The sequence below is a fragment of the Dermacentor silvarum genome, chromosome 5 (genome assembly GCF_013339745.2).
Source record: "Dermacentor silvarum isolate Dsil-2018 chromosome 5, BIME_Dsil_1.4, whole genome shotgun sequence".
Lineage (NCBI taxonomy): Eukaryota > Metazoa > Arthropoda > Arachnida > Ixodida > Ixodidae > Dermacentor > Dermacentor silvarum.
The window spans coordinates 14,293,011-14,305,808 of record NC_051158.1 but is presented as its reverse complement, the minus strand read 5'-3'; positions in this window follow the sequence as shown (position 1 = coordinate 14,305,808).

Genomic DNA, 12,798 nt, shown 5'->3' with positions numbered 1-12,798 from the left:
ACTGGGCCGAAAATGTACTGGACTATAGGCTTACCTTTTTTCTATAAAAGCGAATTTTCGCGAAACCGTTTATTCATCGAGTAACTCGTGAGCACGTGCATTAGCATGGGGAGTGATGTATGCACTGAACCAGTGCTTTTTCAGAATTGTCTTGTCTTGACTGGGCCGAAAATGTACTGGACTATAGGCTTACCTTTTTTCTACAAAAGCCACTTTCCGCAAAACCGTTGATTCATCGCTTAACTCGTGAGCACGTGCATTAGCATGGGCAGTGATGTATGCACCAAACCAGTGCTTTTTCAGAATTGTCTTGTCTTGGCTGGGCCGAAAATGTACTGGACTATAGGCTTACCTTTTTTCTATAAAAGCGAATTTCCGCAAAACCGTTTATTCATCGAGTAACTCGTGAGCACGTGCATTAGCATGGGGAGTGATGTATGCACTGAACCAGTGCTTTTTCAGAATTGTCTTGTCTTGACTGGGCCGAAAATGTACTGGACTATAGGCTTACCTTTTTTCTACAAAAGCGAATTTCCGCAAAACCGTTTATTCATCGCGTAACTCGTGAGCACGTGCATTAGCATGGGGAGTGATGTATGCACCGAACCAGTGCTTTTTCAGAATTGTCTTGTCTTGACTGGGCCGAAAATGTACTGGACTATAGGCTTACCTTTTTTCTACAAAAGCACTTTCCGCAAAACCGTTTATTCATCGCGTAACTCGTGAGCACGTGCATTAGCATGGGCAGTGATGTATGCACCAAACCAGTGCTTTTTCAGAATTGTCTTGTCTTGGCTGGGCCGAAAATGTACTGGACTATAGGCTTACCTTTTTTCTACAAAAGAAATTTCCGCAAAACCGTTTATTCATCGCGTAACTCGTGAGCACGTGCATTAGCATGGGGAGTGATGTATGCACCGAACCAGTGCTTTTTCAGAATTGTCTTGTCTTGACTGGGCCGAAATGTACTGGACTATAGGCTTACCTTTTTGTACAAAAGCCCATTTCCGCAAAACCGTTTCTTCATCGCGGATCTCGCGAGCACGTGCATTAGCATGGGGAGTGATGTATGCACCGAACCAGTGCTTTTTCAGAATTGTCTTGTCTTGACTGGGCCGAAAATGTACTGGACTATAGGCTTACCTTTTTTCTACAAAAGCCAATTTCCGCAAAACCGTTTATTCATCGCGTAACTCGTGAGCACGTGCATTAGCATGGGGAGTGATGTATGCACCGAACCAGTGCTTTTTCAGAATTGTCATTGTCTTGGCTGGGCCGAAATTGTACTGGACTATAGGCTTACCTTTTTTGTACAAAAGGCAATTTCCGCAAAACCGTTTATTCATCGCGTAACTCGTGAGCACGTGCATTAGCATGGGGAGTGATGTATGCACCGAACCAGTGCTTTTTCAGAATTGTCTTGTCTTGACTGGGCCGAAAGTGTACTGGACTATAGGCTTACCTTTTTTCTACAAAAGAAATTTCCCCAAAACCGTTTATTCATCGCGTAACTCGTGAGCACGTGCATTAGCATGGGGAGTGATGTATGCACCGAACCAGTGCTTTTTCAGAATTGTCTTGTCTTGACTGGGCCGAAAATGTACTGGACTATAGGCTTACCTTTTTTGTACAAAAGGCAATTTCCGCAAAACCGTTTATTCATCGCGTAACTCGTGAGCACGTGCATTAGCATGGGCAGTGATGTATGCACCGAACCAGTGCTTTTTCAGAATTGTCTTGTCTTGGCTGGGCCGAAAATTGTACTGGACTATAGGCTTACCTTTTTTCTACAAAAGAAATTTCCGCAAAACCGTTTATTCATCGCGTAACTCGTGAGCACGTGCATTAGCATGGGGAGTGATGTATGCACCGAACCAGTGCTTTTTCAGAATTGTCTTGTCTTGGCTGGGCCGAAATTGTACTGGACTATAGGCTTACCTTTTTTGTACAAAAGCCAATTTCCGCAAAACCGTTTATTCATCGCGTAACTCGTGAGCACGTGCATTAGCATGGGGAGTGATGTATGCACCGAACCAGTGCTTTTTCAGAATTGTCTTGTCTTGAGTGGGCCGAAATGTACTGGACTATAGGCTTACCTTTTTTCTACAAAAGCCAATTTCCGCAAAACCGTTTATTCATCGCGTAACTCGTGAGCACGTGCATTAGCATGGGGAGTGATGTATGCACCGAACCAGTGCTTTTTCAGAATTGTCTTGTCTTGGCTGGGCCGAAATTGTACTGGACTATAGGCTTACCTTTTTTGTACAAAAGGCAATTTCCGCAAAACCGTTTATTCATCGCGTAACTCGTGAGCACGTGCATTAGCATGGGGAGTGATGTATGCACCGAACCAGTGCTTTTTCAGAATTGTCTTGTCTTGACTGGGCCGAAAATGTACTGGACTATAGGCTTACCTTTTTTCTACAAAAGGCAATTTCCGCAAAACCGTTTATTCATCGCGTAAGTCGTGAGCACGTGCATTAGCATGGGAGTGATGTATGCACCGAACCAGTGCTTTTTCAGAATTGTCTTGTCTTGACTGGGCCGAAATGTACTGGACTATAGGCTTACCTTTTTTCTACAAAAGAAATTTCCCCAAAACCGTTTATTCATCGCGTAACTCGTGAGCACGTGCATTAGCATGGGGAGTGATGTATGCACCGAACCAGTGCTTTTTCAGAATTGTCTTGTCTTGACTGGGCCGAAATGTACTGGACTATAGGCTTACCTTTTTTGTACAAAAGGCAATTTCCGCAAAACCGTTTATTCATCGCGTAACTCGTGAGCACGTGCATTAGCATGGGGAGTGATGTATGCACCAAACCAGTGCTTTTTCAGAATTGTCTTGTCTTGACTGGGCCGAAAATGTACTGGACTATAGGCTTACCTTTTTTCTACAAAAGCCAATTTCCGCAAAACCGTTTATTCATCGCGTAACTCGTGAGCACGTGCATTAGCATGGGCAGTGATGTATGCACCGAACCAGTGCTTTTTCAGAATTGTCTTGTCTTGGCTGGGCCGAAATTGTACTGGACTATAGGCTTACCTTTTTTCTACAAAAGCCAATTTCCGCAAAACCGTTTATTCATCGCGTAACTCGTGAGCACGTGCATTAGCATGGGGACGTGATGTATGCACCAAACCAGTGCTTTTTCAGAATTGTCTTGTCTTGGCTGGGCCGAAATTGTACTGGACTATAGGCTTACCTTTTTTCTACAAAAGCCAATTTCCGCAAAACCGTTTATTCATCGCGTAACTCGTGAGCACGTGCATTAGCATGGGGAGTGATGTATGCACCGAACCAGTGCTTTTTCAGAATTGTCTTGTCTTGGCTGGGCCGAAATTGTACTGGACTATAGGCTTACCTTTTTTCTACAAAAGCCAATTTCCGCAAAACCGTTTATTCATCGCGTAACTCGTGAGCACGTGCATTAGCATGGGGAGTGATGTATGCACCAAACCAGTGCTTTTTCAGAATTGTCTTGACTGGGCCGAAAATGTACTGGACTATAGGCTTACCTTTTTTCTACAAAAGCCAATTTCCGCAAAACCGTTTATTCATCGCGTAACTCGTGAGCACGTGTATTAGCATGGGGAGTGATGTATGCACCAAACCAGTGCTTTTTCAGAATTGTCTTGTCTTGGCTGGGCCGAAATTGTACTGGACTATAGGATTACCTTTTTCTACAAAAGCCAATTTCCGCAAAACCGTTTATTCATCGCGTAACTCGTGAGCACGTGTATTAGCATGGGGAGTGATGTATGCACCAAACCAGTGCTTTTTCAGAATTGTCTTGTCTTGGCTGGGCCGAAATTGTACTGGACTATAGGCTTACCTTTTTTCTACAAAAGCCAATTTCCGCAAAACCGTTTATTCATCGCGTAACTCGTGAGCACGTGCATTAGCATGGGGAGTGATGTATGCACCGAACCAGTGCTTTTTCAGAATTGTCTTGTCTTGACTGGGCCGAAATGTACTGGACTATAGGCTTACCTTTTTTGTACAAATCTGCAAAACCGTTTATTGATCGCGTAACTCGTGAGCACGTGCATTAGCATGGGAGTGATCTATGCACCAAACCAGTGCTTTTTCAGAATTGTCTTGTCTTGGCTGGGCCGAAATTGTACTGGACTATAGGCTTACCTTTTTTCTACAAAAGCCAATTTCCGCAAAACCGTTTATTCATCGCGTAACTCGTGAGCACGTGCATTAGCATGGGGAGTGATGTATGCACCAAACCAGTGCTTTTTCAGAATTGTCTTGTCTTGGCTGGGCCGAAATTGTACTGGACTATAGGCTTACCTTTTTTCTACAAAAGCCAATTTCCGCAAAACCGTTTATTCATCGCGTAACTCGTGAGCACGTGCATTAGCATGGGGACTGATGTATGCACCAAACCAGTGCTTTTTCAGAATTGTCTTGTCTTGGCTGGGCCGAAATTGTACTGGACTATAGGCTTACCTTTTTTCTACAAAAGCCAATTTCCGCAAAACCGTTTATTCATCGCGTAACTCGTGAGCACGTGCATTAGCATGGGGAGTGATGTATGCACCGAACCAGTGCTTTTTCAGAATTGTCTTGTCTTGGCTGGGCCGAAATTGTACTGGACTATAGGCTTACCTTTTTTCTACAAAAGAAATTTCCGCAAAACCGTTTATTCATCGCGTAACTCGTGAGCACGTGCATTAGCATGGGGAGTGATGTATGCACCGAACCAGTGCTTTTTCAGAATTGTCTTGTCTTGGCTGGGCCGAATATGTACTGGACTATAGGCTTACCTTTTTTCTACAAAAGAAATTTCCGCAAAACCGTTTATTCATCGCGTAACTCGTGAGCACGTGCATTAGCATGGGGAGTGATGTATGCACCGAACCAGTGCTTTTTCAGAATTGTCTTGTCTTGGCTGGGCCGAAAATGTACTGGACTATAGGCTTACCTTTTTTCTACAAAAGCCAATTTCCGCAAAACCGTTTATTCATCGCGTAACTCGTGAGCACGTGCATTAGCATGGGGAGTGATGTATGCACCGAACCAGTGCTTTTTCAGAATTGTCTTGTCTTGGCTGGGCCGAAATTGTACTGGACTATAGGCTTACCTTTTTTCTACAAAAGCCAATTTCCGCAAAACCGTTTATTCATCGCGTAACTCGTGAGCACGTGCATTAGCATGGGGAGTGATGTATGCACCGAACCAGTGCTTTTTCAGAATTGTCTTGTCTTGGCTGGGCCGAAATTGTACTGGACTATAGGCTTACCTTTTTTCTACAAAAGAAATTTCCGCAAAACCGTTTATTCATCGCGTAACTCGTGAGCACGTGCATTAGCATGGGGAGTGATGTATGCACCGAACCAGTGCTTTTTCAGAATTGTCTTGTCTTGGCTGGGCCAAAATGTACTGGACTATAGGCTTACCTTTTTTCTACAAAAGGCAATTTCCGCAAAACCGTTTATTCATCGCGTAACTCGTGAGCACGTGCATTAGCATGGGGAGTGATGTATGCACCAAACCAGTGCTTTTTCAGAATTGTCTTGTCTTGACTGGGCCGAAAATGTACTGGACTATAGGCTTACCTTTTTTCTACAAAAGCCAATTTCCGCAAAACCGTTTATTCATCGCGTAACTCGTGAGCACGTGCATTAGCATGGGGAGTGATGTATGCACCAAACCAGTGCTTTTTCAGAATTGTCTTGTCTTGGCTGGGCCGAAATTGTACTGGACTATAGGCTTACCTTTTTTCTACAAAAGCCAATTTCCGCAAAACCGTTTATTCATCGCGTAACTCGTGAGCACGTGCATTAGCATGGGGAGTGATGTATGCACCGAACCAGTGCTTTTTCAGAATTGTCTTGTCTTGGCTGGGCCGAAATTGTACTGGACTATAGGCTTACCTTTTTTCTACAAAAGCCAATTTCCGCAAAACCGTTTATTCATCGCGTAACTCGTGAGCACGTGCATTAGCATGGGGAGTGATGTATGCACCGAACCAGTGCTTTTTCAGAATTGTCTTGTCTTGGCTGGGCCGAAATTGTACTGGACTATAGGCTTACCTTTTTTCTACAAAAGCCAATTTCCGCAAAACCGTTTATTCATCGCGTAACTCGTGAGCACGTGCATTAGCATGGGGAGTGATGTATGCACCGAACCAGTGCTTTTTCAGAATTGTCTTGTCTTGGCTGGGCCGAAATGTACTGGACTATAGGCTTACCTTTTTTCTACAAAAGCCAATTTCCGCAAAACCGTTTATTCATCGCGTAACTCGTGAGCACGTGCATTAGCATGGGGAGTGATGTATGCACCGAACCAGTGCTTTTTCAGAATTGTCTTGTCTTGGCTGGGCCGAAATGTACTGGACTATAGGCTTACCTTTTTTCTACAAAAGCCAATTTCCGCAAAACCGTTTATTCATCGCGTAACTCGTGAGCACGTGCATTAGCATGGGGAGTGATGTATGCACCGAACCAGTGCTTTTTCAGAATTGTCTTGTCTTGGCTGGGCCGAAATTGTACTGGACTATAGGCTTACCTTTTTTCTACAAAAGCCAATTTCCGCAAAACCGTTTATTCATCGCGTAACTCGTGAGCACGTGCATTAGCATGGGGAGTGATGTATGCACCGAACCAGTGCTTTTTCAGAATTGTCTTGTCTTGACTGGGCCGAAAATGTACTGGACTATAGGCTTACCTTTTTTCTACAAAAGCCAATTTCCGCAAAACCGTTTATTCATCGCGTAACTCGTGAGCACGTGCATTAGCATGGGGAGTGATGTATGCACCGAACCAGTGCTTTTTCAGAATTGTCTTGTCTTGGCTGGGCCGAAATTGTACTGGACTATAGGCTTACCTTTTTTCTACAAAAGCCAATTTCCGCAAAACCGTTTATTCATCGCGTAACTCGTGAGCACGTGCATTAGCATGGGGAGTGATGTATGCACCAAACCAGTGCTTTTTCAGAATTGTCTTGTCTTGGCTGGGCCGAAATTGTACTGGACTATAGGCTTACCTTTTTTCTACAAAAGCCAATTTCCGCAAAACCGTTTATTCATCGCGTAACTCGTGAGCACGTGCATTAGCATGGGGAGTGATGTATGCACCAAACCAGTGCTTTTTCAGAATTGTCTTGTCTTGGCTGGGCCGAAATTGTACTGGACTATAGGCTTACCTTTTTTCTACAAAAGCCAATTTCCGCAAAACCGTTTATTCATCGCGTAACTCGTGAGCACGTGCATTAGCATGGGGAGTGATGTATGCACCAAACCAGTGCTTTTTCAGAATTGTCTTGTCTTGGCTGGGCCGAAATTGTACTGGACTATAGGCTTACCTTTTTTCTACAAAAGCCAATTTCCGCAAAACCGTTTATTCATCGCGTAACTCGTGAGCACGTGCATTAGCATGGGGAGTGATGTATGCACCGAACCAGTGCTTTTTCAGAATTGTCTTGTCTTGGCTGGGCCGAAATTGTACTGGACTATAGGCTTACCTTTTTTCTACAAAAGCCAATTTCCGCAAAACCGTTTATTCATCGCGTAACTCGTGAGCACGTGCATTAGCATGGGGAGTGATGTATGCACCGAACCAGTGCTTTTTCAGAATTGTCTTGTCTTGACTGGGCCGAAAATGTACTGGACTATAGGCTTACCTTTTTTCTACAAAAGCCAATTTCCGCAAAACCGTTTATTCATCGCGTAACTCGTGAGCACGTGCATTAGCATGGGCAGTGATGTATGCACCAAACCAGTGCTTTTTCAGAATTGTCTTGTCTTGGCTGGGCCGAAATTGTACTGGACTATAGGCTTACCTTTTTTCTACAAAAGCCAATTTCCGCAAAACCGTTTATTCATCGCGTAACTCGTGAGCACGTGTATTAGCATGGGGACTGATGTATGCACCAAACTAGCGCTTTTTCAGAATTGTCTTGTCTTGGCTGGGCCGAAATTGTACTGGACTATAGGCTTACCTTTTTTCTACAAAAGCCAATTTCCGCAAAACCGTTTATTCATCGAGTAACTCGTGAGCACGTGTATTAGCATGGGGACTGATGTATGCACCAAACCAGCGCTTTTTCAGAATTGTCTTGTCTTGGCTGGGCCGAAATTGTACTGGACTATAGGCTTACCTTTTTTCTACAAAAGCCAATTTCCGCAAAACCGTTTATTCATCGAGTAACTCGTGAGCACGTGTATTAGACGGCGACGGCGACGCCGACGGCAGAAATCTGCTTTTGAGTGTCCATATAATTGCTATCGCAATAAAACAACAATAAAGCCAAGAAAAACAGAGGAAAACTAACTGTTCTCTTAACTTCTAGCCGCTTGTAGCGAAATACCAAATCCGAGCTCCTAAATACAAATAGAATGCTCAAGAGGAAACTTCATTTATGATTGGGGCGAACTTCGATCACTCTATTCGCAGAAATGCTTTTATTAGACAACCACTGGATGTTCATTTCAATCCTTCGCTACAGTGTGATATGTGTTGAACTTGGGAGAGAGAGAATTCTGGTGATTCTAGGGATATAGGTATCCCAGTGCGGACTGCCCTGCCTGTGGACTAACGGCAACATTTAACCATGTGTTGTGGGAGTGTGAAGCCATCGGCTCCGCCTTCAGCAAGGATAGGTGGGCTGCGCTTTTGGGCAGCTCCGAACTCAACGACCAAACCCTGGCCGTCCAGAGTGCCCGCGATCGGGCCGTCAAGCTCGGCTTGCCGGTCCCTACGTGGGACTAGCCGGGTGGCGCGGGGTGTCCCCTGCGTCTTCTCTGGACCTCAAAAAAGTTATTTCACTCACTCACTCATTCTAGGGATATCACCTTGATTAAAGGCCTGACTATATTTACCAATATTCACAAGAATTTGTAAGTTAGGCACCTGCATTTCAAAATTATTATTTTACAGGTAGTTTTGGTTCAAGGGAATTACGCCCATGTACTTACAACACAATACAAAATGTTATGTGCCAGAAGATTATGCTCGTTGTTCTTGGGAAAATCAATAGTTTTATTGCGATAGCAATTATATGGACACTCAAAAGCAGATTTCTGCCGTCGGCGTCGCCGTCGGCGTCGCCGTCGCCGTGAGGTTCCGTATGACGTCAATGGAGATGAAAGCGTCGCCGCGCGCCGAACGCTCTATGTGCGAGTGAAAGGGCGCGAGGGGCGCGCGCTTTCACGGGGAGTGAACGCACGGCGGAGAACAAACGCGCGTTCTGCGCCGTGCTCCCTTAAGGGCTGCAGAAGTAGGCGTGTCTTTCCTCCTTTACAATCACCATATATGTAGAGCAAACGCGCCTTCTTCCGACACGCGAGAGGCCGTGGGGGAGGGGGGGAGGGGGGAGGGAAGGGAGGCGACGTTTAGCTGCGGCACCAAGTGCCTATTTATATCAGAGGCTCCGGCAACAGTCACCAACGCCGCACGCATTTTGAGCGAACGCGGGCAAAACGCCGACGGCGTCGACAACAGTTCTGCGTGTTGCCGGTGCTGCTGCATGTCCGAGTTTATACAGCTGATAAAGTTAATATCATTACTCCGTATAGCTCTCTACAAATTTGCTATCGCAATTGATGCTTCGCCTTTCAGGTGAAACTGCGACAACTTTTTAGCAGCGAAGCTGTTTAAGCTGGCCGTAATGTGTGCCGCCTGCCACTGCGTTGCCTAGCAACCACCTCGCGCAGCGTCGCGCGCTATGCTCGGGAGAGAGAAAGAGAAAATGAGAGTGAGAGAGAGAGAGAGACAGAAACAAATTGTAGCAGCACCGAGGCAACGTGGCGAGGTGCTGCCGATGCCATCCGCGCTTCTCCGTTTCCCTGCATTAGCGCCGAACGCTCGCGGTGTCCGTGACTACAGCAGGCGCCTCTGACGGCGGCTCGGCCGAGCTCCCACCAGCTGCGCGCTACTGCGCATGCGCCGTGACGTCATCCCGGCGTGCCGTCTGCTGCGCGCCGCCCGTACACTGTGGATTTTACGGCTTTTATGTGGCCAGTACGGGCACTAGATATCTAACAACCGTATAAAGCAGAGGAAAACACCGAAATCTATATTTTATACATGTCTGGATAAGGATCCGCACCGATATCTTCGAGACGTTTTTACAAAACGTCCTTTAGCCGTCTCAGCAATATATACATAAGACATCATAACAAGACGGCTTCCAGACGTCCACCGCAGGACGTCTTTAAGACGTACCTAGAAAGACGTTTTGTAGCCGTCTCAGCAATATATACATAAGACGGTTTAGCAAGACGGCTTCCAGGCGTCCGCCGCAGGACGTCCTCAAGACGTACTTAAAAAGACGTTTTGTAGCCGTCCTGAATAGTTGTAGACGTTCTAGACCATTTTGGCTGGTCCAATACGGCTACAAAACGTCTTGTGTTCAGTGGGCTTATAGCACCAATTTTAGCTGTAGCATTTGAGCGTATACATAAGTATTTAATTTGAAAGAGCGATGAAATGAACGATTCAGTCACAATTTCGGGGTACGCGTGGGTGAAAACCGTACTAAATTATCAATTGATCAGCTTGCGATACTTGAGTTTTTTACAACTTGATTGAACAGTTGACAGTGCAATTGTGATGCCACTCATGTGCAGATTTCGGTAGAAGTGAAAAACTGCCAAATAACGCGCTGGCGTGGAAGTCGCACCAGCACCGTGAGAAAAACGCCGATTCTGACAGCCTGCGGAAGACCGCACAGGTAGAAACCCAAATCATTGCGTGCGATCTTCTGCCACAAGAATATATCATTGGACTCACCTATCCTTCTATCTGAAACTAGCGCTCACACTAAACTTGCTCAGCTCCTCAGCATAGGCATACGTTTTCTGTTACCCGCCGCGGTAGGAAAGTTCTTCGGTTAAAATTTTTTCATAACATATTTCATTCAAGAACTGGAATTGACCGAACCCAATATATATTTAGCCCTGATTATGTGTCCGTCCGAAGAGACCATTCGCTCAAAGTTAAAGAATACAGGTGCCGGACTGACCTCTTCAAAATGTCTTTCTTTCCCAAAACAATTTCTGACTGGAACAAATTGCCTGAGGAGATAACATCAAATGGCTCATTTTCTTCCTTGCTGTGAAATTTTTATGTTGAATAATTTTGTGCTTTTCCTATCTCAATGATATTTTTTTCGTCGCCCATGCGCGGTAGTACTTTGTGCTCCTATTCCTTCTTCAACCCCCCCCCCCCACTGTAATGCCAGAAATGACGCTGTGGGTACTGTGATAAATAAATAAATAAATATGCCAACGCGCTGCTGAGCTCGAGATCGCGGGTACGATAGAAGCGAAACGCAACAACGCTCGTGGTGGTCAGGTGATCAAAATTAATCCGGAGTCTCCACCTACGGTCTGCTTCATAGTTTTGGCACGTATAACCCTTGGATTTATTTTTGAAGTTTTCGGTTGTCTCAATTAACGCAGTTAAAGGTCTTAGGTCTTGTATATATGCTGACTTCAATCTAGCGCTATTTTATACGTTTGCTTCATGTCTTTTTTTCGTGAAATACGTATAGATGCTACGACTGGACATACAGCGCAACGACACATGTGCGGCTGATGGAAAAGTGTACCGTACAGGATGGTAAAACGACAGACCTAAGGAAAGGCCGTGTATGTACGTGCTTTTTCAGTGCAGGCTGTGCGGGCAGTACGGGCGCTAGATATCTAACAACCGTATAAGGCAGAGGAAAGCACAGAAATGCATATTTCATACTTACGTCTGGATAAGGATCCGCACAGATATCTTCGAGGCGTTTTTACAAATCGTTTTCTAGCTGTCTTAGCAATATAATCAAAAAACAGCTTAACAAGACGGTTTCCAGGCGTCCCTCGCAGGACGTCCTCAAGACGTGCATTGAAAGGCGTTTTGTAGCCGTCTTGAATAGCTGTAGACGTTCTAGTCCGTTGTGGCTGGTCCAAGACGGCTACAAAACGTCTTGTGTTCAATAGAAGGGCCGCCCGGGCCTTCTAGGCCGTGGACGAGTTGCCCTTTCCCGGCAGCAGATTCAGCGGAACAATTTGGCGGACGTAGACACGTGCCAGCCTGCACGCGCGCACTTTGAATGTCGTCCATGTACTGGAACAAACGATATTGCATTCAAGATGTTTTATTAAATGCAATTAGCATTCCTTGATAACTTTATCCTACATTACGGTACGTATGTAGCCTTCTTCACCCAGTAACCCAATGTATACTAGATTGGGCCACCAGATAGGTGTTGGCAGCCGCCTTACTGAGTAGACAACTTGCTGCTGGCCAGTAAGCAGCCAGTAGCAACTTGGGCCACCGGAAATGGGCCACGGGAAATGGGCCACTGGGAATTGGGAATCAACCTATATTTATGTCCACTGCAGGACGTAGTCCGCTCCCTGCGATCTCCAATTACCTCTGTCTTGCGCTAGCTGATCCCAACTTGCGCCTGCAGATTTCCTAACTTCATCACCCCACCTACCATCCTCGATGGCGCTTCCCTTCTCTTGGTATCCATTCTGTAACTCTAACGGTCGACCGGTTATCCATCCTACACATTACATGGCCTACCCAGCTCCATTTTTGTCTCTTAATGTCAATTAGAATATCGGCTATCCCCGTTTGCTCTCTTATTCACACCGCTCTCTTCCTGTCTCTTAATGTGAGGCCTAACATTCTCGTTCCATCGCTCTTTATGCAGTCCTTACCTTGTTCTCGAGCTTCTTTGTTAACCTCCAAGTTTTTGCCCCATATGTTACCACCGGTAGAATGTAATGATTGTACACCTTTCCTTTCAACGACAGGTGGTAAGCTGTCCCAGCTGAGCTCTGC